General features: G+C 40.9%; 1 protein-coding gene across 3 annotated transcripts in view; it reads left to right on the forward strand.

Annotated features, from left to right (window-relative positions):
* The window catches only part of LHFPL3 (LHFPL tetraspan subfamily member 3), a 483666-nt gene that overhangs the window by 29099 nt on the left and 429508 nt on the right, over nt 1–25059 (forward strand). The window lies entirely within an intron of this gene.

Raw genomic sequence — 25059 nt, forward strand, 5'->3', positions numbered from 1 at the left:
TGAGGGCTCCACCTCATGACTTAAGCACCTTCCAAAGGCCCCACCTCCTAACACCATCACCATTGGCACTTGGGATCCCAGCATGTGATTTTTAGGGAGATGCAGACATTCAGGCCACAGCGGCTAGTCGCCAGAAAATGGGGCGTAGGGCACCTACAGTTTTGAAGGAGACAGGGATCCGGGGAAGTTTCCTGATAAGAAGACCTGTGCCATGGCAGGTAATCCACTTGAAGAGCTTCTGTACTCTTAGAAAACATGGCCTATCTATATCCTCCTCTTTGGAGGCTTGCAGACTCACGTATCATGTTCCACAGTTACCCTCTGTGCTCGCTGTATACCCACCGGTGTGTCTGTAGTCACCCTTGTCATCCTTTATTGTGCCTGGCACAGAGCCTGGCGTAAAGTGAGACCTTAATGAGTGCTTACTGAATCAATCAGCTAAAGCATCCAGGTACATCTTGGAGAAGGGGAGACCAGAGGGAGGCTGGACGGGTGAAGTAGGAGACCAACGACCAGCGACCTGGACCTGAAGACGAGCCGCCTGTTTCTGTGTTTGCCTGAGGAGCGCTCAGCCAGCACCTCAAATACAAATGGAGTGACAGACTTGACGGTGAAATTCAGGCTTTCTGTTCATTGTCTTTTCAGCTTTAGGGAGGTTATTTCCATAGTGGATTTTTTTTTTTTCAGGTAAGTGCTTTCTTGTGTGTGTGTATGTGTTTACACATTTACATGCATTTTTTGCCCAAGATGGAAACAAAGAAAGAATTTGGAGAAAGATTTCAAGGAGATCATCTGCCCTGACTCAAAAATCGCCATTCTAGCCTCCAAGCTACGGACTGGACAGCTATAGCCTGTGGGCCAAATCCTTCTTGCCGTCTGTTTTTGTATAGTCCTATCAAAAACCGAGCTAAGAATGATTTTTACATTTTTTAGCGGTTGAAAAAATAAAAAGAAGAAGAAGACTTCATGACATGAAAATGATATGAAATTTAAATGTCAATGTCCATGAATAAAGTTTTACTGGAACCCAGCCGTGCCCCTTCATTTGTGTGTTATTTGTGGCTGCTTTTGTGCAACAAGAGTAGTGTCGAGTAGTTGCAACAGTGACCACATAGCCCACATGGCCTAGAATATTTAATACCTGGTTCTTTGCAGAAAAAGTTTGCCAACCTCTCTCTGAGCCATAGTAGTGCCAGCCCCTTTTAAGGCTGGTGGGAAAACAGAGTAATATTGTTTCCATTGTTTCAGGAGCCTTCAAGCAGAGCGTATTGATTTTATTTATAGATTCCTATTGATTTTTGGTGTTACTTTAATCTGTGTTGGCGTGAAGGGCCTGGAATAATTGTTGTGCTTGGTGAAGGTACATTCTAAATAGCATCTGGAAAATCTCTTATGATTGATTTTGGTAAAGAAGCTTTAATTTTTAAATTGCTTTTGAACTTTTCCATCTGAGAGTGGGCACTGAAGGGAAAAGGTGGGATGGGCGATGGCAGCCGCTGGCCCCCGTGCTACCTTGCGGGCTGCCGTGAGGATTAATGAGATAGTGTTTAGACAGTATTTTGTGCTCCTCGAGGAAAGGCGCTACGTAAGTATAAGACAGTATTATTAATAGCACACAGAGGATCTCCAGGTAATGATCTTCAACTCTGACTCACAAAATAATGGGTTTCTGCTAAAACAATTTAGATTTGATGATTAAACGCATGTTTGTAATGCTGCCAAAGTAGCAAGGAAATCTTGGCACAATGAGAGAGACCACTGTGGTTTCAAGATATGTAAATCTGCCTTGACTTTTTAAAAGACAATTTTGGGGAGATGCTCTTGAGAAATAGAAGCGAGGGTGCAGGGAGAGTGGGAGAAGGAGGAGGAAAAGCCAGTAGAGGGCGTATCCCCTGGATGGTTGTAGACAACTGGGCGCCATCTGCTGGGGGCCCTCTGAGGCGCTGTGTGGAATAAGCATCACATGGTCCCTCCTCAGGAGGTTGAACTTAGTAAACTCCTTGCATAATAAAAACGACCGTTGCCAGATATTGAGGTCATTCCTTATGCCAGGAGCCTCCCACTGATATTTTGGGTTGTTTCTGATTTGTGATGTTAGGAGCACAGGTGTATGTTGGGAGGTTATGCTGCAGTAACAAATAACACCCCCCCCCCCCCCCCCCAGTCACCAAGTCTCAGTGATTTAGCCACAAGATAATTCTCTCACTACATGTCCATGTGGGTGGCAGCATGGCTTCACGTGGATCTCATCCTCACTTGGGGATCTGGCGGATGGGGCACCACGGTCTGGTGGTGCTGGCTCTGGGGTCATGTAAGGGAGGCACCTCTGGGCCTCACTCTCAGGGTCACGCAAGTGCCAGCCCTGCCTTTGCACAGCCCTGAGAGTGAGTGCCTCCCAAATTTTGTACCATAGGCACCTCGCTTCCTTTACCCTAGTCCAGTCTAGTGGAAGAGGGCAGAGGGCAGAGGGTAGCCTCTTAAAGCTTTTGCCCAGGGCAACAGGCTGTATCTGTTCACGTTTCACTGGAAAGGGAAGGACACTGGATATTGGTGAACAATAAGAGATTCTCCCAGAGTGGGTTTGATTTAATTCATTTTTACAGGCCTCCTCCTTTTCTTGTTAATAGGTTATAAGCAGATCCTCATGGTTTGGAATATATTTAATTCGGATTGACTTTCCCATGTGATCTCATGAAAATTCAGAGTTTAGCTGAAAGTTCTTATTTTTGAGCATTAGAAGTAGAGTAGCAAGATGGGTGTTCTGTAAGAGTTCCTACCCCCAAATCAGCAATCCAAAGGTCGTCTTGGGATTTAGCTGTTTCCTAGATGGCCTGGGAGACAGAGGAGACAGACAGGCAATTATTACCTGAAGATTTCACCTTGAACCTGTGATAAGAGCCTTTGGCAATAGGCATAGACATTGGATACTATTACAGCCTGATGATGGGAAGGGCTTGTTTATGAACAGTTGTCCTTTTCAGCATGTGGTCCTGCAACTTCTTTTGTTGTAGGCTGCATTTTCTCTGTGAGCTGGAAACAAGCAAACAGAGTAAATGTAAAAGGAACATTAACCACACACACACACACATTTCAAAGAGGTATTGCAAGAAAAATGGCTTTGAACAAATAATAGCAAAGCTGGTAGTAGATATTAGATTTTTATGTCTGCTTAGTCATGTTCAGAAATGCAGGGAACCCGGATCTACCAAAATTCCACTCTTGTCTTGGGGGCAAGTTCCAGGGGTGGAAAGTGGGGTGGTACAGTCAGGATTGGAATTTAGGTGTTGGGGAGAGGGCAGGCTGTTAGGAGGAAAGGGAATCATATCACAGTGAAAAACTGTGGCATCCTTGCGTTTTTGCCCACTCTAGCGTGCACAAATTGTGTGACCATTTACCTTTGCTTTTTTCGCTTGTAAGATGAAACTGGAGAAGATTGTAGCTCTGAATTTGGCAATGAAAATAAAGGAAGAGATTGTCAGTTCAGAGGGCTAGCAGGACTGAGAAATTTCTGTTTTAGGCTAGAAGACACTGAGAGAAGGAGTTAGTTGAGAGAGTTACTGAAGGTGCGGGAGAAAGAAACCGTCTGCCGTAGCAAGGTTGCGAAGGAGGTGGGAGAGAGTGACATCAGGAGACCAGCGCGGAGGACTCAGTCCTGAAAGGTGGGGATGCTCCTCTGTCTAAGATAAGCTGGAGGGAGGACACGGTGGGTGGAGACAGAGGTAGTGAGGAGGATGAGTTAGCGACAAGAAGATAAAAAGGCTTGTGCTAGCCTGGTCGTCTGCCTAGAATGTGTGGGCAGGGAGGGGAGATGGACATATTAAGGAGTAGAGAGAAAGTTTGGAATAATTGTATGGAGACTGACCAAGAGAGTTACCAAGAAGGAAATAGAAATATTTTGGAGCACAGCAAGGACTCAAATGAAGTTGAACAACAGGAATACAGGAATTGTGTGGACCCAGTTGCCATATTTTTGATAATTTGACACACCAGGACAAGGGGTGAGGGAGTCTAAATGTAAGACGGGGCCACCCTTGGAATGACTGCCCTTGGTTTGAGGTTTCCTCTGGTCTCTATGAGGGAGAAGGTTCAGTAGGCACAAGATGGAAGGAAAGAAGTTTTGGACACGTGGGGAACACTGGAGGCAAAACAGTACTCAGCAAAGATGTGCTAAAACCTGTTAAAGGTTGAAATGGAGTGGGCATTACATCCTCTTTTTGAGAAGGTTGAAGCAGACAGGGGCAGAGTGCTGGACTGCGAGCCCAATAAGGCCAGGCAGGCCCAAAGCTCACCTTTACTTTGGTACCCTAGCCCTTAGCATGTTGTTGGCGCATAGTGGATGCTCAGTCAGTCTTTATAGAAGGAAATTAAACTGAATGTTCTCCAGAATGATGGCAAACGATGGAGTCAGGGAGAAATTCTGCAATGACCAGGCTTTGGACAAGGTTGGCGTGTGCAGGTCTCGTCTCATTCGGAGGAGGTGACCTAGTCTCTTGCCAGGTACCCCCTTGAGGGCTTTCCTTTCCTCTCTTTACAAGGCTGGCTCCCCCGATGAGGGTTAATTTCCCTAACTATACCAGCTGTGCCTCCCACTTCTATAGGAAGGGTTTCTGTTGTCATCCTAATACAAAATTGCATCCTCCAGCTTGCCCGATGAATATATTTTATGGCCATGGCTTTGATTACATTCTTGATAAAGAGTCATTCCTAGAGATTCAGTAAATATAATACAGAGAAAATGAAACAGAAATGAGAACCCAGCTCATTTGTATGAGAGACGAGTGAGTCCATTTGTGGATTGCCGACTTCTGAAAAATAGCCAGGAAAGAGAAAACAAATAAATCAAACAGCTAGTACGGCCAAATGTAGGTTTTTTTTTTTTTTCATTTATGTTGCTAAATGTGGATGGTTGTTAATTACATATTTATGATAATACTTCATAGCTTAGTTGTGAATGTCGTGAAGCATGTTTTCTAAGCGTAAAGATGTCTGGACTGCATGGGGCCCTCTTGCTCCATATTCTGCTATTAAATTTTATCTGAGAAGTGGTGTAAGTTTGTTATGGAGTTTGTGGATTAATTATACTGGGGTGGATTTAGCTGAGTTCCGATGATCAAAGTAAAATACCAGAGAGACATTCTTAATTTTTGAGAGACTCTATAAAGTTTCTACCTTTACTGCATGCAAATAATGCATTTGATCATCAGAGAGAACGATTTCAAGTTCTGAGAGCCATTTGAGCTGTAAATGTCAGGGCAACCCTTTTATTTCCAGTGTGGGAATCAGATGCCGTGTGTTTAACTCGTAACCTGAGTGAACACCTTTCTTCTTCTGTTTCCAAATTAGTGAACTGGTGTGTTGTTACACTCAAGCTTCTGTGTCGTAAGATGGAGTTCAACTCTAACTGCTACCTGGTGTTAATGTTGGGTCAGATAAAAGGGCTGTTTATGGCTTTGGGATATAGATGATCGATCGGATTCAAGCAGGTGGAAGAGGAAGACTACTGTCTTATTGATGACCACAGCTAAAAATAGTGGGTTTGGAAACATCAGCGTAATGGATGTGTGTTTTCCAACTTGGAACTTCTAGAGCTATTCACATGGTATTAGGGAAACATGTGTGTGTATTTTGGTTTATTTGTTTGCTTTTGTTTTGGGCTGCCCTGGCAAATAAAATCGAGTTGTCATGACTTGCAGGTGAAAGTGGCTGTTGCTGAAGGATTTCTGGGGCTTAAGGAAGGGGAGTATCCTGCAGGAAAATTTCTTTTTATTATTTCATCTAGAGATACAGGGAAAAAATTGCCTCTCTGTACTGGTCCATTACTAGAAGAAACTGTATCCCCCTGGCTTGCTTTCCCCTTGTACTTCTGAACGTTAAGCTTTTAGCCCCAAAGCACGTAGAAATTTGTCATTGTAATTCTTTGGCTATCATTTCTTGCCTGTGAACCCCGCTTTCCTCTCATTGGGCTTCCTGCCCTCTTGCTGGGTTGTTTCCCCATAGAGAGCAGTGCTGAGTGAAGCTGTCAGCTCATCAGCAGGGGGGGCGTGTGATGTAGGTGTCCCTCCTGGTATTCAGGAGGCCTGGCCGGGCAGCCTTTGCTGTGGGTCCTGTACTTGATTTTCCCCAGCAGGACAATGGGTTTGAACAACGTTTTCCTTGTGCTCGAGACCTCTGTCCAGCCTTTTTGGAAAGGAGGTGTGAGGGAGAAAGGAAGGAAAGGACCTGAATGGTTCAGTTTGGGACTTTTAAGACTCTGGTTTTAGCTTAGCAAGAAGCTGTAGGACCTTGACCAAGGCAAGATGCTTGTAGACACCCAACCTCCTGAATGGGGTGGGGCGGTGGGGACCCACTTCTCTGGCTTGCCATCTGTTCCTTGATGCTCACCAGCAGTTCCTGCCTTTCGTTTATTTCTCTGTTCCTGCCTCTGCCTGGCTCTTTCTTCTTCTTTTCTGCCCCTGACTCTCAGCCCCAGCATCTTTGTCCTGCTTCCGAACATGATGTGCATGTGTGTGTGTGTGTGTACATGTGTTGTTTTGCTTTGTTCTGTTTTTCTTTGCATAGCATTCCCACAGACCAACAGTTCTATGGTTTTTATGTGGATACCTCCTTTTGGATACCTCCATACTGGCCTCTTAGAAGGGCGTCGCCAGCTGATTCTGCACTGGTACTACTATTTATTAAGTACCTACTGCATGCCAATCATGGTACCAAGTGCTACACGCATATAATGTTTAATTTGTGGGAGGACAAAGTAATAATAATGTAAGAGTTAGCACTTGCATAGCACTTACTGTGGGCCAGGCCCTTTTCTACACACCTTCTATGTAGTGACTTGTTTTATCTTCATAGCAATCCTATGAGGATTGCATCAGTGAGGGTCTCTTCAGGAGACAGAAATCACGCCAGTTTTTAAGTAGTTTTATTAGATGTAATTTATATGCCACAAAATTTATCCATTGTAAGTGTACAGTTTAATAATTTTTAGTAAATTTATGGAGTTGTGTAGTCATCACTGTAATCCAGGTTGAGAGCCTTTCCATCAGCCTGTTTGCAGTCAATCTCTGCTCCATTCCTAGCCTCATGCAACCACTGGTCTGCTTTATATCTCTAGAGATTTACCTTTTCTGGACATTTCATATAAATGGAATCATACAATACATGGTATTTTGTGTCTGGTGTCTTTCACTTGTGTAATGCATTTGAACGTCGTATGTATTGTTGCATGTATCAGAAGTTTGTTCCTTTTCATTGCTGGATAGGATTTTATTGTACGGATACACCACATTTCATTTATGAATTCTGCAGTTGATAGACATTTACGTTTTTTCCAGTTTTGACTATAACGGATAATATCTGGGCATATATTTTCATTTATTTGGATAGATTCCTAGGACTGGAATTCCTTGGTTGTGTGGTAGGTTTATATATAACTTTTTAAGAAATTGCCAAACTATTTTCCAGAGTGGATGGACCATTTTGCATTCCCATGAGCAATGTATGAGAGTTCCAATTTCTCCACTTCCCTGTCCACACTTGGTGTTGGCTGTCCTTTTGATTATAGCCATAGCAGTAGGGTTGTAGTAGTATCTTGTGGTTTTAATTCGTATTTCTCAAATGAATAATGACTTTGAGCACTTTTTCATGTGTTAGTCATTCATATGTCTTATTTGGTAAAGTCTATTCAAGTTTTTTGCTTATTGCTTGCCTTCTTATTTTTGAATTGTAAGACTTCTTTATATACTCTGGATACAAGATTTTTGTCAGATATATAATTTGCAAATGTCTTCTACCAACCTGTAGCTGGTCTTTTCACACATCAATTCTTTAAATAGAGAGAATTTAATATGAAGAATTATGAACCATGTTAACATACAGGTCAACCATGTAGTGAAGAATTGTAAAGGAAAAAATGAACATAAGTTTCATGGAGGCAACCACGGCAAGAAGCAGCTGACACCTCTAAGGATGGAGAAACGAAGCAAGAGGTTGCAATTATAGGACTTAGAAGCTTGGAAAAGGAGCTCAAACTTAGTCCCTTGAGGAGAGGATGCTGCCCATTTGTTGCGGATATCACTGAGGGGGTACAATGAGCTGGTTCTTGGAGTGTTGAAAAACCTGCAAACTGCAACCAGCTACTGCTACTGGACCTAACCACCACTGATGGGAAGAGGAGGGGCTGCGGCAGTAGACAGGAGGACCAAGAAGCCCTTTCTCCCTCCTCCGGCCTTCCAGGCTCCCTCTAGCACCCCCCGTCAGCAGAACCCAAAAAGGAAAGGGACAGGGCGGCAAAAGCAGAAGTGTGGCTCACAGAGTCCCAGCCCCAGCATCAAAGAATAGACTACAGAGGGTGAGTTCGAAGCTGATAGACAACAGCTTAATAACCAGCATGGGTAGGTGCTGCCATTATTTCCATTTTACAGAAGAGGAAACTGAGGAATGAAGAAGTTACATAACTCTCCCAAGATATTCAAGCTGACAGCAACAGAGCTGTCGTCTGAAGTCAAATGTCTGGCTCCAGAGCCCATTTTCTTAACTGCTACTTTGTCTGCCTCTCTGATCCAACCATTTGTTGTAATAAAACCTGTGGTTTTCAAACAACGTTTCTTCTTGTTGTGAGCTCTTGCATCTTCTGTGGTCCTCTTAGTTGAGAAAAAAGCTACCATAGTTACTCTGAGTTCTTGAGAGTGTAAGAGAATTATAGCATTCTACACTCTACTTAGAGAGACCCCAGAGAGTTAGCTTTGGTTCCAGTGTTCAAAAGGAACTAATCTACCCGGTTTATTCCATTTTTTTCATAACTCTGTCTCCCACTCTCAACTCTCTGCTTCCTACAACATTAAAATGGTTACCAATAAGGGCACTTGGTATTTTCTCCCCCAGTGTTACCCACGGGAGTTGGGAGTAATTGGCATTAGAGGAGAATCATTTGGATATCATTCTCTCTTAGGACAAGAGTCTAATTCACTGGATTCCATGTTTTCCGGTTGCTTATGTCTTTCTCTCCTATTTTTTGGTTGCTTTCTAGTTCTCTGAGTTTCAGAAGGTAGTTCACTGTTTTCACTTTGGACTTGAACTTGATGCTTTCATTAAAACTTGAAAATTCTGGAGTAATGATATTACCATGATTTTCCCCAACTGAGAAATTAGGCAGATTTTCTTTTTTTACAGATGAGTCACAATACGGATGTGACATGTGCGTAATTGGTTCAGTAGGCTGTGTGATAGTCTTATGCTTAGAATTTGGAAGTGACATTTTAGAACTCTTAAGAGCATAGGTACATAATTTTGCATAGACAAATAGTGTTGCAACAAAACAAATGAAGCTGTCTGGGATATGCACATAGCATATGAGAGTTCCCCCATTCTGTGAATATACATGTAGGAGATATATATTTTCCCTGACAGATCTGTCCAGACCAGGAGTCTGGACCAGAATTACCTCACTGCACTTTCAGAACATCAGAGAAGATAAAATTTTTTGGTGAGTGGATTGTTAATGGCCAGTTAATTCGTTTTTCTTTTCGGTAAAAGTTACAGTCCATTTAAGAATAACCTAGCTCTTTCAGACCATTGCCTCTTTGATGATAATTTGTTCTTGTTCCAAACAGCCATTAAAAATACTATGAATTCAGCCAGAGTGGTCAGGACTAAACATGGTTTTAGTCTTTTAGCTGGAGGTACTCACGTATCTACCCACAACATGAAAATCCATCCTGTAACTGCCTTGGTGGTGGTGAGGAAGCCACTTTCTCACGTCTACTTTGACTTTTAGGCTCTTGTCCTTTTCTGGTCAGGGAGCCTATGAAATGGAAATTCAAGGTTGCAGTTCTGAATACATCATGCTGCTGTGGGACCAGCAGGAGCAGTAAATCTGATACTTGCATCTAGGTATTAGCGTAGTTCTTGATTCATCTGTGACTTCCATGTTTCCAGGATGCTGTTCACATCATATTACTTTTAGGATCAGGTGGTTATGATTTTGTTATATATTATCCAGTAAATGGTTAAATAATGAATTAATCCAAATAAAACTCTCTGTGCCTGTCACTGTCCATATTTCTGAGTAAAGGAGAAAGGCTATGGCTTAAACATGCATTTCCCAAAGTTGTCCTGAGGCTTACTTTGTAAAAAGACAGTTCTATAGGCAAAGAAGTTGGTGAATGCTTCGTGCTCTAGTCCTGTACTAGAGATGCGTAAAGCAGATTAACATGTTAAAGGTTCTGGGAAGTCCCCCTATAAATAATGCTGGCGAGCTTTGTTAATCCAACACGTTCTGCTTATTTGACTATTAGACCTTTCCCTCATGTAACAACTAATGGAATAGTGTATCCATTTGGTATATTTTGCTTTAAGCAAATTTTCCAAGACAACAAGGTGCTTGAATTTTACTCGGAAATAGAATCGAAGAAAAAAGTCTTTCTTTACTTACTTGCACAGTGGCACTCACATATCAGGAAAAACCGTGAAATAATTGAAATGAGTTTTTAGTTGGTTGAACCTAGGAAATGCGTGGTTCAAAAGTATTATGTATGTTTTTAATATTTCTGAAGTTATTTTTGCTTTCCATTTATTGATAGTGTGTTATAACCTGCCATCCCTTCAACTCCCAAGATGGGAATAAACATGTCTTGAGTATTTGTTGATTTGGAGGATAATTCTGTTATCTATGAGTGGATTTTAAGTTTCTTTATAGACTCGGGATGTGGGAGTGGGAGACACACATAAAAAGTGGAAATTAAGACGGAGCACGAGAAGTACCGTGTGGGGGTTGCTGGGGTGTTATAAACACGCAGAGCCCTCCCTTGGTCTAATGGGAAAGTTTTGGTCTTAAACTCCCCATGAATGTCATTGAAGAGACCCAGGCTATTGAAAATAATTTTGGAGCCCGCCAGAAGTGTGAGTTCCTCCAGCAGACTGTGAGCTCCTTAGGATGGACCTGATGTATTTTTGTATCCTTACATCCTAGCACAGTACCAGCCTTGTGGTAAACATGAACTTGTTTTCTTAAGTGTTGAAAGAATTAGAAGAATTAGAAGCAGAATATTTTGATCCCACCTGTCACTCAGGTCATATTTCTTTGCCTTACATTAATGCTATTTGCTTCCAGCAATAAATACATAATATTAGTTTATTTTTAATTCAATTCATAATGAATTTCATCTGTAGAAATAATGATACAAAGTAAAAATGAAAATGATAAACGCTGCATATGGCAAAATTTGGTACGTTTGGCAAACTAGTTGTAAAATCAAATCTGTTTGGTAAAATTGAAATCTGTGAAAATTGACCTGGGAAAAATTGGACTTGACGAAAGTATTTGAAGTAATATGAAACTAGCAAGGCTCAAAATTACACATGGTAAAGTTTCTTATTGGCCAAGAGTTCACAGAAGAATGAAATCTTGACAACATTTAGATTTGCCCAGAAAAATAAATAAATTTGGTAGAAACAATGGGTGCACAGGAAACTTCACAGGCGCTATCCTGGATCACCCACTTACACAATGAGTTCTGGAGGCAAACCTGCACAAGCTAGTATTTGCCTCACTATATTTTCCAGAGAATGCATTATTACAGTTCTCTAGCATCCTGCATTGTTTTGCTATTATTATAACTTCCTCCCTTCATCTTTTATATTAAAATGTTTAACTTCATCTTTTCTCTAGCTCACTGTTTCTCAAAGTGTTTCAGCATCATCTAGGATACTTGCTAAAAATCCAGATTCTTGGGTGCTACCCCCAGACTACTGAATCTGAATCTAGAGTGTTTGGCCTAGGAATCTGCACCTTTATAGTGTACCAGGTGATCCTTACGCAGATGACAGTTTGGGAACAACTGGTTAACATGTAGGGTTCATGCCTTTTTTATATGGTTTACTGATGTTGGATGTGAGAAGGGACATGAGCAATGCCATTGGTGGCAGGATGTCAGGACAGCACAGAGTTATCCACTTCCTATTTTATACACTCAGTCAACACACAGTTTGCGGACACTTCTATGTGTCAGGCTCTGTCATAGGTGCTGGAGGTGGGGGTGGTTATGGGAGGTAATCAACAAGTTCAAGACCCTACCTTCCTTGAGTTTACGTTTTAGTGTGAAAGACTCTACACAAGTACAAAGCAAATATTTTCAGGTAGTGATAATTGCAATGAATAAAGCGTAAGGAAGTTTTCGTATAGAACTTTTCAGTGTGTCATGAAATGCCAAGAGCCCCTAGGAGAGGAGATGCTGCATGAGATGATCTCTGAAGTCAGTCCTCTCTCCAGCAGGGGCAAGGGTAACATTGAAAATTTTCCAATTTCTATTCTCCCAATAATATTCCCGCTACTTTTCATGGAATGTAGGTTGTCACGGTGATAAGATGAGGCTGAAGTGGCAGGAGGTTGGGAAAAGTTGCATAGTGAGGAGGAACTTTTGCTTGATGAAAACTTTTGTCAAAATATATTCCTTGGGTGGACATCAAGAAGCCAATAAAGTCAGTGAAGTGTCTGCAGGCCAGTCTCTATCACTCTGGACTGGCAGGAAGCTGAGGCTACCCTCTTCCTCATCATTGCTAGACTATATTGTGAATTACGTTATTTTAGTCATTTTACCAATAATATTTGTACATCTGCAATTCAGATTATATAGTTCTTTCCTGGAAAATTCTAGGAGTCCTGCAAAGCAAGTTAGCATTGTTGTTGGCATGTGGTATACCTGGGTTATGACTTTGAAATTTTGAAATATGATGTAGTACAAAGCTTAATTTTCTTGTTGGATAATTTCCTTGGTAGGAACAAAAAGGAAACATCCCATATTGGCTACATTTTCCAAATATCTGGACAGTTTCCAGTTTCTAACTAACTCCATTAGGACTGCAGGAAAGTCAAAAATATCCCCATTGTTGTGGGTAGCAGGGGACCGGATGCATTGTGACATCTTGTAAAGTTCCATGCCTTGCTTAATCACAGGACAGAAGGCAAGAATTTGCTGACTCACCTGCTATCCTTGCAGGTGCCTGATTAGGAAAGGTGACTGAGAGAGAGGCATCATGGGGTGCCAGAAAAACGCTGAATACCTCTTGCAAAACACAATTGTTAAAATGTCTTTTTATTTCCCTGCTTATTTGTTAAAGGAGCTATAGGTTCATTCTTTACAGGAAAAGGACAGAAATCAGGTTTCAATGTGTCACAAAGGCACACATAAGTAGAAGGAAAAGGAAGAGTTTAAGGAAAAAGGAACATTTCAAACTGAATGCTTGGAAAAGCATTTCTTTATCATAATATTCTTTCATTCTTTGGAATAAATTTTTTAAAAGATGACAGAAGCCTTGTTGCTTGGAATCCTTAAAACCATCTATTGGCTTTCCTGAAGAATTGACTTGCACCTGTGAGGAACTGGGTCAATTAACATAAGTTGACTCTGTCACCATTTTCTGAGTCAGTTGGCAAAACGGTGCCTGTTCCACGTTCCACCCCACCCCAACCCCAGAGTGTCGCCTCATCTCCTCAGCATTACATAACCCTGGGAAGGACAGACTGCATATTAAAAAATCTAATAATCCTTCTTAAATTTCCCTGTGTTGTCTCAATAATAATAGCTAAGTTTTTATTGCCTTTAACTTAGAAACCTAGAGTTTACTTGCCTGTGGCTTCTTCAATTCTTGTAAAAATTCCACCTTGTGGAAATAAAATAGATGGAGCACTGCACTGGAATTCTGAACTCTCCCAAATGAAATTTACTCTTGGCTTGTTCTTTTTTAAAAAATCAACTCTTTTGAGGTGTAATTTACATACAATAAAGTGCATTCATTTCAAGTGTGCAGTTCAGAGTTTTGACCAACTATCCACCTACCTAACACCATCACGATCAAGAGAGAGAATATTTCTACCACCCTCCAAACTCTCCCCCTGCCCCTTTGCAGCCATTCCCCTCACCCTTGACTCCAGGCAACCAGTAATCTGCTTTCTGTCATTATAGAGTAGCTTACTTTTCTAGAATTTCAGAGAAATAGAATATGCAGTGTGTAGTCTTAATGCTTCTTTTGTAGAGCATGCTTTTCAGATTCATCAAAATTATTGTGTTTATCAGTGGTTCATTATTTTCATTGCCAAACAGTATTCCATTGTATGGATGGCCCACATTTGTTCACCCGTTGATGAGCATTTGTGTTGCTTCCAGGTTTTAGCTGTTATGAATAAAGCTGCTATGAGCATTCGTATACAAGTCTTTGTGTTGACACATGTTTTCACTCTTCTTGGGTAATACCTAGGAGTGGAATTTCTTGGACATTGGGTAAGTGCATGTTTAACTTTTAAGAAATTGCTGAACTGTTTTCCAAAGTGGCTGCACCATTTTAAATTCCTACCAGCAACGTATGAGAGTTCCACTTTCTCCATGTCTTTGTTCACGCTTTTTATTGTCTGCCCTTTGTTTACAGCCATCAATGAATGTGCAGTGGCATCTCATTTTAATTTGCATTTCTCTGTTGACTAGTGATGATGTTAAGCTTCTTTTCATGTGCTTATTGCCCACTCATATATCTTTTTCAGTGAAGTGTCTTTTCAAGTCTTTTGCAAGAGTTTGGTGTGAGAGTTCTTCATAGATCCTTGATACCAGTCTTTTGATATATGTGTAGATCTTGATCATTTTCTCCCAGTCTAAGATTTGCCTTTTTGTTTTTCTTAATGGAGTCTTTCAAAGAGTTCAGTTAATGCTTTTATTTTATGCTTTGGGTTCAATTTATTCGTAAGTCCCCCAACACATCATTCTATGTATGGGTCCTAAATTCTGAAATCAGGAACCAATAATATCAGATGAGAGTGCTAACTTTTATTTCATAAACTTAGCACAAAACTTTGGAAGTTTTGAAAGAAATAGTGCTAGCTGGCTTGGAGATCCAGACCTTGCTATTTCCTGCCAACTTCAGTCCAACCAGGTCCACTTCTAGGGCAAGCTTGGAAGTCTAGATTGATTAGCAGATCCCTGGTACCCCTCCAGGACAGGGCCAGGTCTCCAAATTGGTCTCTTAGGGAATTTGAGGTAATTTGGGAGAACAGTCCACACTCCCTGGGCCTCCCTCAGTGCAGACCAGCCTGAACTAGAGCAAACTAACTGCCAACATCAGGGAATTTCTCTTGGGAATTTGTAAGTGTGTCTGTCTGGTTTTGATGCTTTCTTGAACGTGACAGTGCAGGCCTTCCTTCCCTCATTCCAAGAGGCTAGTAAGGGGGTTTCTCAAGGATCATGATGCATCCCAGAGAAGTACCATCTTTGAAATAATCAAGTGCTTCTTTTCTTTTAAATCTTGGACAAGTCAACTATTTTAATTGCCCGAGCTGGCAGGAAGGAAGTAGGAAGTCAGAGGAGGAGGGCAGTCTGATGGACACATTGGCTAATGGACTCTGCTGTAGGTGTGCTAGTTCATGCTTCTAGGACAAGATCTAATAGCGCAGAAAGCCACCAAACTATCTGGGAGGAAGTCACAAAGTTTCATGTGAATGTGCAGATCCAACTTGAAATTATGAGGGGAAATAGAGATGGACTTCTCAGCACAGTCGCAGCTCTGCTCTGCACAGGAAGGGATGGATGTGGGTGGAGCCACACTCTGGGACCCTCAGTCACAGTGCTATCCTAGGTTTTAACAAATCTCACTTATCACAATGGCAACTGCCACATTTGAGTATTTATCGAGCTGGTAATATGAAAATCTTCTGACTAAAGGAGAAACACTGAATTCTGCCCATGGCATAGATTTAGTGAGAAAAATATTCTTTCTGTTTGTTGATATTATAAAGTCTTATCTGTTTCCTTATGATATGTATCATATTCTTATTAGCAAGCATAGTGGTTAAGAGCACAGGATCTAATATCAGACTGATTGTCTTCCGGACATAACTCCATCACTTACCGGCTGTGCAACCTTGAACATGTAATTGTATCTTCTTTGAGCCTCAAGTTTCTCAACTGCAAAATGGAGATATAAAAGAACTCATCTCATAGAGTTTTCTTATGACGATTCATTCAGATAATCCATGTACCCAGCACATGGTGAGTCCTTAATAAATATGAACTATTATTTTATTTAAAATAACATACCTTGTTCAATGTACCAATGTATAGATATATAGATGTAGATATATTGAGAGATGAAAATAAAGAGGTGTTATGTAGGAAATGGGAAACAATAATCCAGCACATTATTAGCATTTCTGCAGAAGGCTCAAGAACAAATGGAGCGTAAGCAGTATTCATAGATATAACTAAAAGAAAACATTCCAGGGCTCGAGAAAGACCTGAATCTTTAGATTGAAAGGGTTTACCATGTTTCAGGAAAAACTAATGAAAATAGCTGTCACCTAAACATATCTGTGTGATATTTTTGAATTTTAAAAGTAAAGAAAAATTCAGCGAGCATTCGGTAAGGGAAAAATATTTCCTGCAAAGGAATAAAAAAATCAAGACAGTCTTAGACATCCCCATAAGATGAAGACCATGTGTCAACAGAATTTTAAGGAGGAACGTTTGTGACTGAGAAATTCTAAGCCATATACGCCTGAAGGAATCAGAAAGACATTCTCAGATTTGGAAGGGCTTAGAAAACATGTCCTTTGTATGCAATCCTGGAAAATTTCCTGACAGGCATTCTCTAGCCAAGAAAGAAATGAATAAAAACAAAACAGCAAGAAAGGGAATTCAAGTCACGAGAATAATTGTCGTGAACATTGAAATCAATTGTGTAGATTTAATTCTTAACTGTCAAAAATTTGTTTACCGAGTAGAATGTAATTGTAATAAATAAATCTTAAGAGAGAAGATAAATACTAGTTTAGTATTTATCAACTTGGTAGAAAATCCTGAATTATTTTTAGAAATAGCACGTTGTGAGGAGTAGTAAGGCAAAAAATAGTAAATAGCTTAATATTTTAACTCAAGGGGGAGTTAATAAGTCCTGTTTCACTCTCCTGCTGGTAATTAGTGTCATAGGCTCAGTGTGTATGTTAAAGCTGAAAGGTACTTACAAGTGGAATTAGAAATAGAGCTATACCTTCCAAAAAGCATAGAAACTGCAAATCGGCATGTACAATGGGTGAGTTTTAAGGCGTATAAATTATACCTCAGTAAAGCTGTTTTTAAAAAGTATAAAAAGTGGGGGCTGGCCCTGTGGCTGAGTGGTTAAATTTGCGCGCTCCGCTGCAGGCAGCCCAGGGTTTCATCAGTTCGAATCCTGGGTGCAGACATGGCACTGCTCATCGAGCCACGCTGTTGTGGCATCCCATATACCACAACTAGAAGGACCCACAACTAAGAATACACAACCATGTACCTGGGGGCTTTGGGGAGAAAAAGGAAAAAAGTAAAACCTTTTAAAAAAAAAAGTATAGAAACTAGAATTTAATCCATATTGCAAAAGATAGACTGCAAAGGAATGATTAAGGTGTTATACAAAATAAAAATCATAAAGCATAATGATGAGATTAAAATCCAAGGATCACTTATGATTAAATTTAGGTTATGACTCTGAGTTAAAGTGGGTGTTACTCCTCTGTGTACTGCCCAAGATTTACGGATCAAGTCTATTAGCAAGAGAGTTCAACAGGATGCTGTTCGTAAGAGCAGACATTAAACAGGGTGACTCAAAAAGGTCTACTACAATTGAGCTCCTAGCATTTCCACCTTATATACTTCAAAGTTCTTCTTTTCCATATTTCCACGTTATGCTGTTCAATACATAAAGATCCATGACTGTTATCTCTTTATTGTGGACTGTACACTTTATCAACAGAAATAATCCCCTTTGCCCCTTTTATCGTTTTTGCCTTGCGTTTGGTTCTGAAGGATTCCTCCCTCCCTCCCTTTGTTCAACATTCAGTTGTTGACTATTTTCTCTATATCGGGCTCTGCACTTGTTCTGGATATAAAGTTGTAAATAAAACAGATACGATCCCTGCTGTCATGGAACTTAAAATCTAATAACAATTTAAGATTGTAATTCCTGTTTTCATTATTTGCCTGATAAATCTTTGCTCATCTATGTACTATAACACATTTTTTTTTTGTGGAAGATTAACCCTGTGCTAACTACTGCCAGTCCTCTTTTTGCTGAGGAAGACTGGCCCTGAGCTAACATCTGTGCCCATCTTCCTCTACTTTATATGTGGGATGCCTACCACAGCATGGCTTTTTGCCAAGTGGTGCCATGTTCACACCTGGGATCCGAACCAGCGGACCCCAGGACGCTGAAGCAGAACGTGAGCACTTAACCACTGTGCCACCGGGCCGGCCCCCATATTTACTATAAAACATTTTTGTAGATGAATAACGGTAAGTTGATTGTGACTCTAAATAGTCCAGCCTCTTTCACTGAAAGCTTGATGTCGGATGAAATATCACTGCTTCTACTGGAACAGATGCACTGGAATGATGAGAGACACTAATTTGATGAAAATTGCCAAAGATTAGCATAAAAATGTAAACCCTTGTTCATCATTCGAATTAGCCTTAGGAAAGAAATTGTGAAGTGGCAGAAGTGTGTTTTGTTCCCCACTCCCTCTGTGTGTCCCTGGACCCCATTCTGGGATACTGAGCTCCCCTTACCCCTCCCTACTGCATTTTGACTCCTCGTCTCATCCGGGCGCATAGATGCAGAATTCTTGATTGCCTAGGGCAATGGTTCTCAAAGTGTTTTCCTTGGACCAGCAGCATCAGCATCACCAGGGAAGTTTGTCAGAAATGCAAATTCCTGGGCCCTGTGCCATCTCTACTAAATCAGAAACTCTGGGGATGGGGCCTAGGAGTTTGTTGAACAAGGTCTCCAGGCGATTCTGGTCCAGCGGTCCTCAAGCTTACTGCACATTGGAATCCCCTGGGGAGCTATAGGGACTATTGATTCCTGGGTCCTAGCCCCAAAGTTGCTGCATTTAATTGTTCTTGCATGTGGACTGAGAATCAGGAGCTTTGAACTTGTGCAGCCAAGTTTTAGCGCCACTTGCCTAGGTCTTTACAGACTCCCATTCTCTTTATACCCCATTTGTGATCACCTTTTACATATCCCGTGTCCCATTTGCGCAAAGAAATCTGAAAAACCAAACAGCCAGCTCCATTAACTATCTTGTTGTGGTGAGATGGTATGAAAAGTGCGTGGCTGGGCTTCGAGACAGATGGCCCTGCTTACTGTTCAGGGCTCTGGCACGTACCTGCTGTGTGATTGTCAGCAGGTTACCTCACTTCCTTATGGCTCAGTCTTTTCCTATGAAAATAATAATCAAAATACCTGTTACATACTTATCAAGTGCTAGCCACTGTTCAAGGCAGCTAATATGCAGTAATCAATCTATTGTTCACAGCAGACCTATGAGATAAGTCCATTATTAGCCCCCTTTCACAGATGGGAAAACTGAGGCACAGTCCATGAGAACCCAGGCTTTCAGTCCAGGAAGTCACCTTCTATGCTCCTGACCTCGTCACAGTGATCCTAATGTTGGACCTGGTGAGATTTTTGTGAGGATCATATATAGTAACAAATGTGGAAACCTCTAGTCCTGCTTTAAAATCTGTGCCTTTCCGCCTGTGACTTGTGCATGTTTTAATGTCGCTTCTTATGGAGGCTCCCATCTAACACGGTGACTCTGATGTGGAGGTGCCAAGGCAAACTATGGGAGGGATCTTGGGCCACAGGACAAATAAGTGGCTTCCCAATCTGCTTAGACAGAGGCTGGCCTTGTCAGTCATCCTTAAAGTTAATTTTTTTTAATGTACTTGCTAATTGGCCCCTGTGAGTGCACTTCCTTTAACTGGATGTTCAGATGAACCACCATTTCAAAATCTTCGGCTTAACGGTTTTTGCCCTGAGATCTTAGCATTTCATTAGCATTTGCTGATTGAATACACAGCACCTGGCTTCTCTTTCAAAGAGTTGTTATGAAGGAAATGGTCTTTTCTCCTAAGGAGCAGCATTTTAAATTCCTTTGATTTCCGGATGGAAAAGTGTGGCTCTCTGTAAGCCTGAACTGTGTTAGGAGTTTGCTGCTCTTTTTGATGGTATTTAAAGTCTGAAGGTAAGATTGCAGGAATTGCTTGTCCTGTTTTTTTTAAAAAAGCTATAAATAAGCAAGCAAGCAGTGGCACTTTGTTAAAGGTTCGTATTAAATCTTGAACGTCAGCAGAGCTCATGTCTGTGTGCCTTGCGGAATTATTTTTAAGCATGCCGTCAGTTGCCTGACTCTAGCAATGGCCTTCTTACAGCAATCAAGTGGGCATCTTGGGAATCCTGGAAGCTTGGCCAACAGGAATATTACTCACCTGGCTTTTCCTTTTCCACCTACAACCTTTATGGGTGAGAGAAACGGAAATGAGAGAAATTTCAAATAATTAGAGTGGAGACTGCGGGGAGAATAAGTTAAATAGTGGCCAATAATGATGACAAAGGAAACGAAATAAAACCAACCATGTTGAGAATGGGAGAAGTGGAAGAGCATGTGAATAAGCCTGTCAGAAAATGTTATTAACTCCAGAAATTGAGGGAGATTAAGTAAAAGATTTAAGAATAAAGGGGAGATAGAAGACTAGACAGAGGGGAAAGAGAAGGATCAGGATTCTTTTTAGACAGTTATTTGGACCCCCAATACCACAGTAACCTTTTCGACGCAGACACGGTAAATGCAAAACTGGGTGGCAGAGTCAAGAGGTGGCAGGAAAACCGAGATGCCTCGCAGAACATAGGCGGGCGCAGCTCTCTGGAAGGTCTGTTTGAAGGGCTTGAGTGAAGCCAAAGTAAGACTAAAGAATGAACATATCAAAGGCAGGGTTGTTCCAAAATGGAACGTTACAAGGGGAGTGAGCGGGGAGCATCTTGGCAGGAACCGTTCAGGCTTTGCCCAGGAGAGGGAAGTCTTTGGCACTGGAAGGGCAAGGGGCAGCTGGGAAATTAAGTCTTAGTTGTGTTTTGCAATGAGGAATTCTCCAGGTTACCTAGTCTAGAGAAGTTGGGCCTCTGGTTTTCAGTGTGCCTTCACTCTTGTAGCTAGCACGGTCCATTTGCAAACCTGGGACTTCTGAGCACACAGGTACTGAACGCCCAGCTTCCTGACGGGGGCACTGGTGGCCTCTGCCACTTGTGGAAGCACTTTTGCAAACCCTGTCTCCTTCTCCAGCTCAGGGAAACCAAGTACTCTCCACGTCAAATCGCTTCCTCTTCTTGTTTAAGCGTCAGCTTCCCTCTCCATCCTGGCTGGGACCTTGCCAGCTAACTCCCTGCTGAGCTCAACCTTCCAAACAAAGGCTGGGGGGGGCCCAAGAAAGCACAAAGAGGGTGCTTAGTCCCTTCCCGTCCTCTCCCTCCTCCTCAACCCACTCCTCTGGTAAGAGTCTTAGGTCTTACATGGTAAGATTACCTTTTCATTATTTTTAGTCTCCTAAGGCGGTAGGTACAAGGCAGGAGTTAAGATTTTAATAGATTCTCAAGCCTCAGCAGCCTAATGTCATTAAACATTTAAATTTTATAATGATTTTTTGTTGTCCTGTTCCTGTGTTCGCCTGGCAAACTTCTTGAAAGGATTTGTCTTCCCATGTAGCTCTACCTACAGGGAGAGAATGCACTAGACCGGCTGATGTAATTATCGTGGTCCTCGTGGCATTTATAGTTCTTATTATAAATTAATAAGTTGGCATTCCGTTCTTTCTGAGCTGGGTTAATGAGAAGCTGTTTGAGAGATGTGGCCCCACTTATGTGCTGACAGACTGGCTTTAAGCTGAGTCTACAAAGCTGAAGGCCAGACTTGGCACCAGGGTAAAATCACCAAAATGATGATTGCCTCTCTAGAAGGCATTTTGGTAGGCAGCCAGTCTGCCGCTCCTGGTAACACTTGAGCTCCCTGGGAGGATGGATTTTCATGATTTATGCATGCATGCATTCACTCACTCATTCGTTCAGCCGCTTATGTGCCAGTTCATTCATTCATTCTTTCAAGGAATAGAGTGAGGTTTACTTTAGTGCTAGGATAAGCTAAGGTAACTACATTTTCTTACCAGCATTGTAATACGGTGAGCTATAAGTGGTTCTAAACTGAAGATTAATGCATCAAATGTCACATTCTGTTCTTTTAGTATAGACATAAGTTTTCAAATACTTATTTTTAAAAGTTTGAAAAGAGGAAGCACTTCCACAATGGGCCTCCAAGAGTTTCACCTCCATAAAAGTAATGAGAACACTGGCAAAAGTGATCAACATCAACTTTTTCAGAGCTCTGGAAATTAACCAAAGGCTTACAAAAATCTGAGAAGCATCTATTCAAGAAAAACAGCTAAATCTTGGTAAGAACAGTGAGGTTTATGGCACTTTTACTTGTTCTATACCCATCCCCCTCTCCCCAGCTCTGTGGTGGCCTTGAGTAGTAGCAGCCTCACAACCATGGTAGTTGTGAAAACTAGCAGCCTAGCAGCCACTGGAGTAGGCATAACTTGTTTTGACTCTTCAAGGAGTCCCATCTGCATAGCACTGTGATCGTTTGACCTGTCTCACAATTCCCTGGAAAAGCTCTATTCACATTCACAAGGCACTGTCATTATTTGACCTGCTTCGTAGCTCACTCTGCAGGAAAACCACTATCCTTGAGGAGTGTGTAAAAAATAATCATTGGCAATTGTTTAATATCACAGCTGCCTGAGGCTGCAATGCCAGCTGAGGCAAACAAGAGGTTGGCCAAAAACTTGAAGATGTGAGAAGCAAGATATCCATAGGGGTTTTTGAAAAACTCTGCTGTTGTCCTGGGGATCTAGAAGGTCACATACGATATGCAAGAATGTAATTATATTGGGAGTGACCAGAAAATGTCCTAATTTCTCACGCCTGGCTAACCTTGAGGCTCTGTACAGGCAGGAAGTGAAGGCACTAAGGCAGAGTTGTGAACTCCCAGAGCATTGCAGATGTTCCCAGTGCACACATGGAGCCCCTCAGCAAAGGCTGGGAGACTGTTGGTTCAAGGCAGTTAAGAAAATTCTGTCTAGTCATTAGCTGACCATTAAGCCAACTGAGCAGACACTATCATGGCTACACCTAACCTAGAATAGAGTTTGCAGAATTAGTTCAGGAAAATCATTAAACAAACAAACAACAACAACAGAAACGAAAAAGAGCAACAAGAAACCCTGGATGGGCGGGAGGGTCTGATTTCCAAATTGGCACATTATGTTACTTAAACACTTTTCAACAAAAAATTATAAGACACACGAAGAAACAGGTAGGTATGGCCCATAGACAAGAAAAAAAGCAGTGAATGGAAACTATGCCTGAGGATTCCAAGATGTTGGACTTACGAGACAAATACTTTAAGTGTATAAATATATTCCAAGAACCAAAAGAAACCATGTGTAAAGAATTAAAGGAAAATATAAAATAATGTCTCACCAAATAAGGAATATCAATAAGAGCTAGATTATAAAGAACTGAATAGAAATTGTGGAGATGAAAAGTACAATAACTGAAATGAAAAATTCACTAGAGAGCTCAAAAGCAGATTTGAGCTGGCAAAAAGAAGAACCAGTAAAACCCAAGCAAGCTCAACAGAGATTATCCAGTCTATGAACAGAAAGAAAAAGAATGAAAAATTATCAGAGTCTCAGAGACTTTGGACATTATCAAGCATATCAATATACACGTAACAGGAGTCCCAGAAGGAGAGGCATAAGAGAAGAGAGAGAAAGAGACAGAAAGAATATTTGAAGAAATATTGGCAAACTTCCCCCCAGATTGATGAAAAACATCAATCTAAATATCCAAGAAGCTCAGCGAATTCCAAGTAGTATAAATTCAAAAATCCACACCTAGACATGTTATAGTCAAACCATTGAAAGACAAGGACAAATTGAAGACCCTGAAAGTACCAAGAGAAAAACAATTACTCATGTGCAAGGGATCCTCAATAAGATACACGGCTGGCTTTTCACTGAAACTGTTAACCAGAAGGCAGTGCTATGACATATTCAAAGTGTTCAAAGAGAGGAATGTCACACCAACTCTTCACAAATTTTTATTAAAAAAAAAAAGCAGCAGATATTTCCCAACTCACAACTCAATCTATGAGAGCACTATTACTTTGATACCAAAATCAGACAAAGACATCACAAGAAAAGAAAACTACAGAACAATATTCTTTACAAATATAGACACAAAAATCCTCAACAGAAATACTAGCAAACTGAATTCAGTCACATATAAAATGGATTATATACCATGAACAAGTGGGGTTTATCCCAGGAATGTAAGATTTGCTTGAAATCAGAAAAATCAGTGTAATAGATCTTATTAATAGAATAAAGGACAAAACCCACATGATCATTTCAATAGACACAAGAAAAGTACTTGACAAAATATAACATCCTTTCAAGATAAAAACACTCAATCAACTAAGAATAGAAGGGAATTTCTTTAACCTGATAAAGAAAATCTGAAAAGCCAACAGCTAACATCATACTTAAGAGACTATTAAAAGCACTAAAAGACTGAATGCTTTCCCCTTAAAATCAGGAAGAAGACAAGAATGTCCAGTCTCATAACTGCTATTTAACATTATACTGGAGGTTCTAGGCAGGGCAATTAGGCACAAAAAAGAAATAAAAGCATTGGGATTGGAAAGAAAGAAATAAAACTATCTCTATTTGCAGATGACTTGATCTTGTATGTAGAAAATCCTACAAAAAAAAGATTAAGGCTAATAAATGAGTTTAACAAGATTGCAGGATAAAAAAATTAATATACAACAATCAATTGTATTTCTGTATACTAGCAATGAACAGTGTGAAAGTAAAATCAAGAAAATTTCATTTACAGTAGCATCAAGAAGAAAAAATACTTAGGAATAAATGTAACAAAAGAAATATAAGACTTGTATGCTGGAAACTACAAAACATTGTTGAAAGAAATTAAAGGATTAAATAAATGAAAAGACATCCCATATTCATGGACCAGAAGACATAATATTGTTAAGATGGCAGTACTCCCCAAATTAACAGACTCAATGCAACCCCTATCAAAATTTCAGCTTGCTTCTTTGCAGAAAGTGACACATTGATCCTAAAATTCCTCTGG

Source organism: Equus caballus, chromosome 4 (genome assembly GCF_041296265.1).
Source record: "Equus caballus isolate H_3958 breed thoroughbred chromosome 4, TB-T2T, whole genome shotgun sequence".
Taxonomy (NCBI): domain Eukaryota; kingdom Metazoa; phylum Chordata; class Mammalia; order Perissodactyla; family Equidae; genus Equus; species Equus caballus.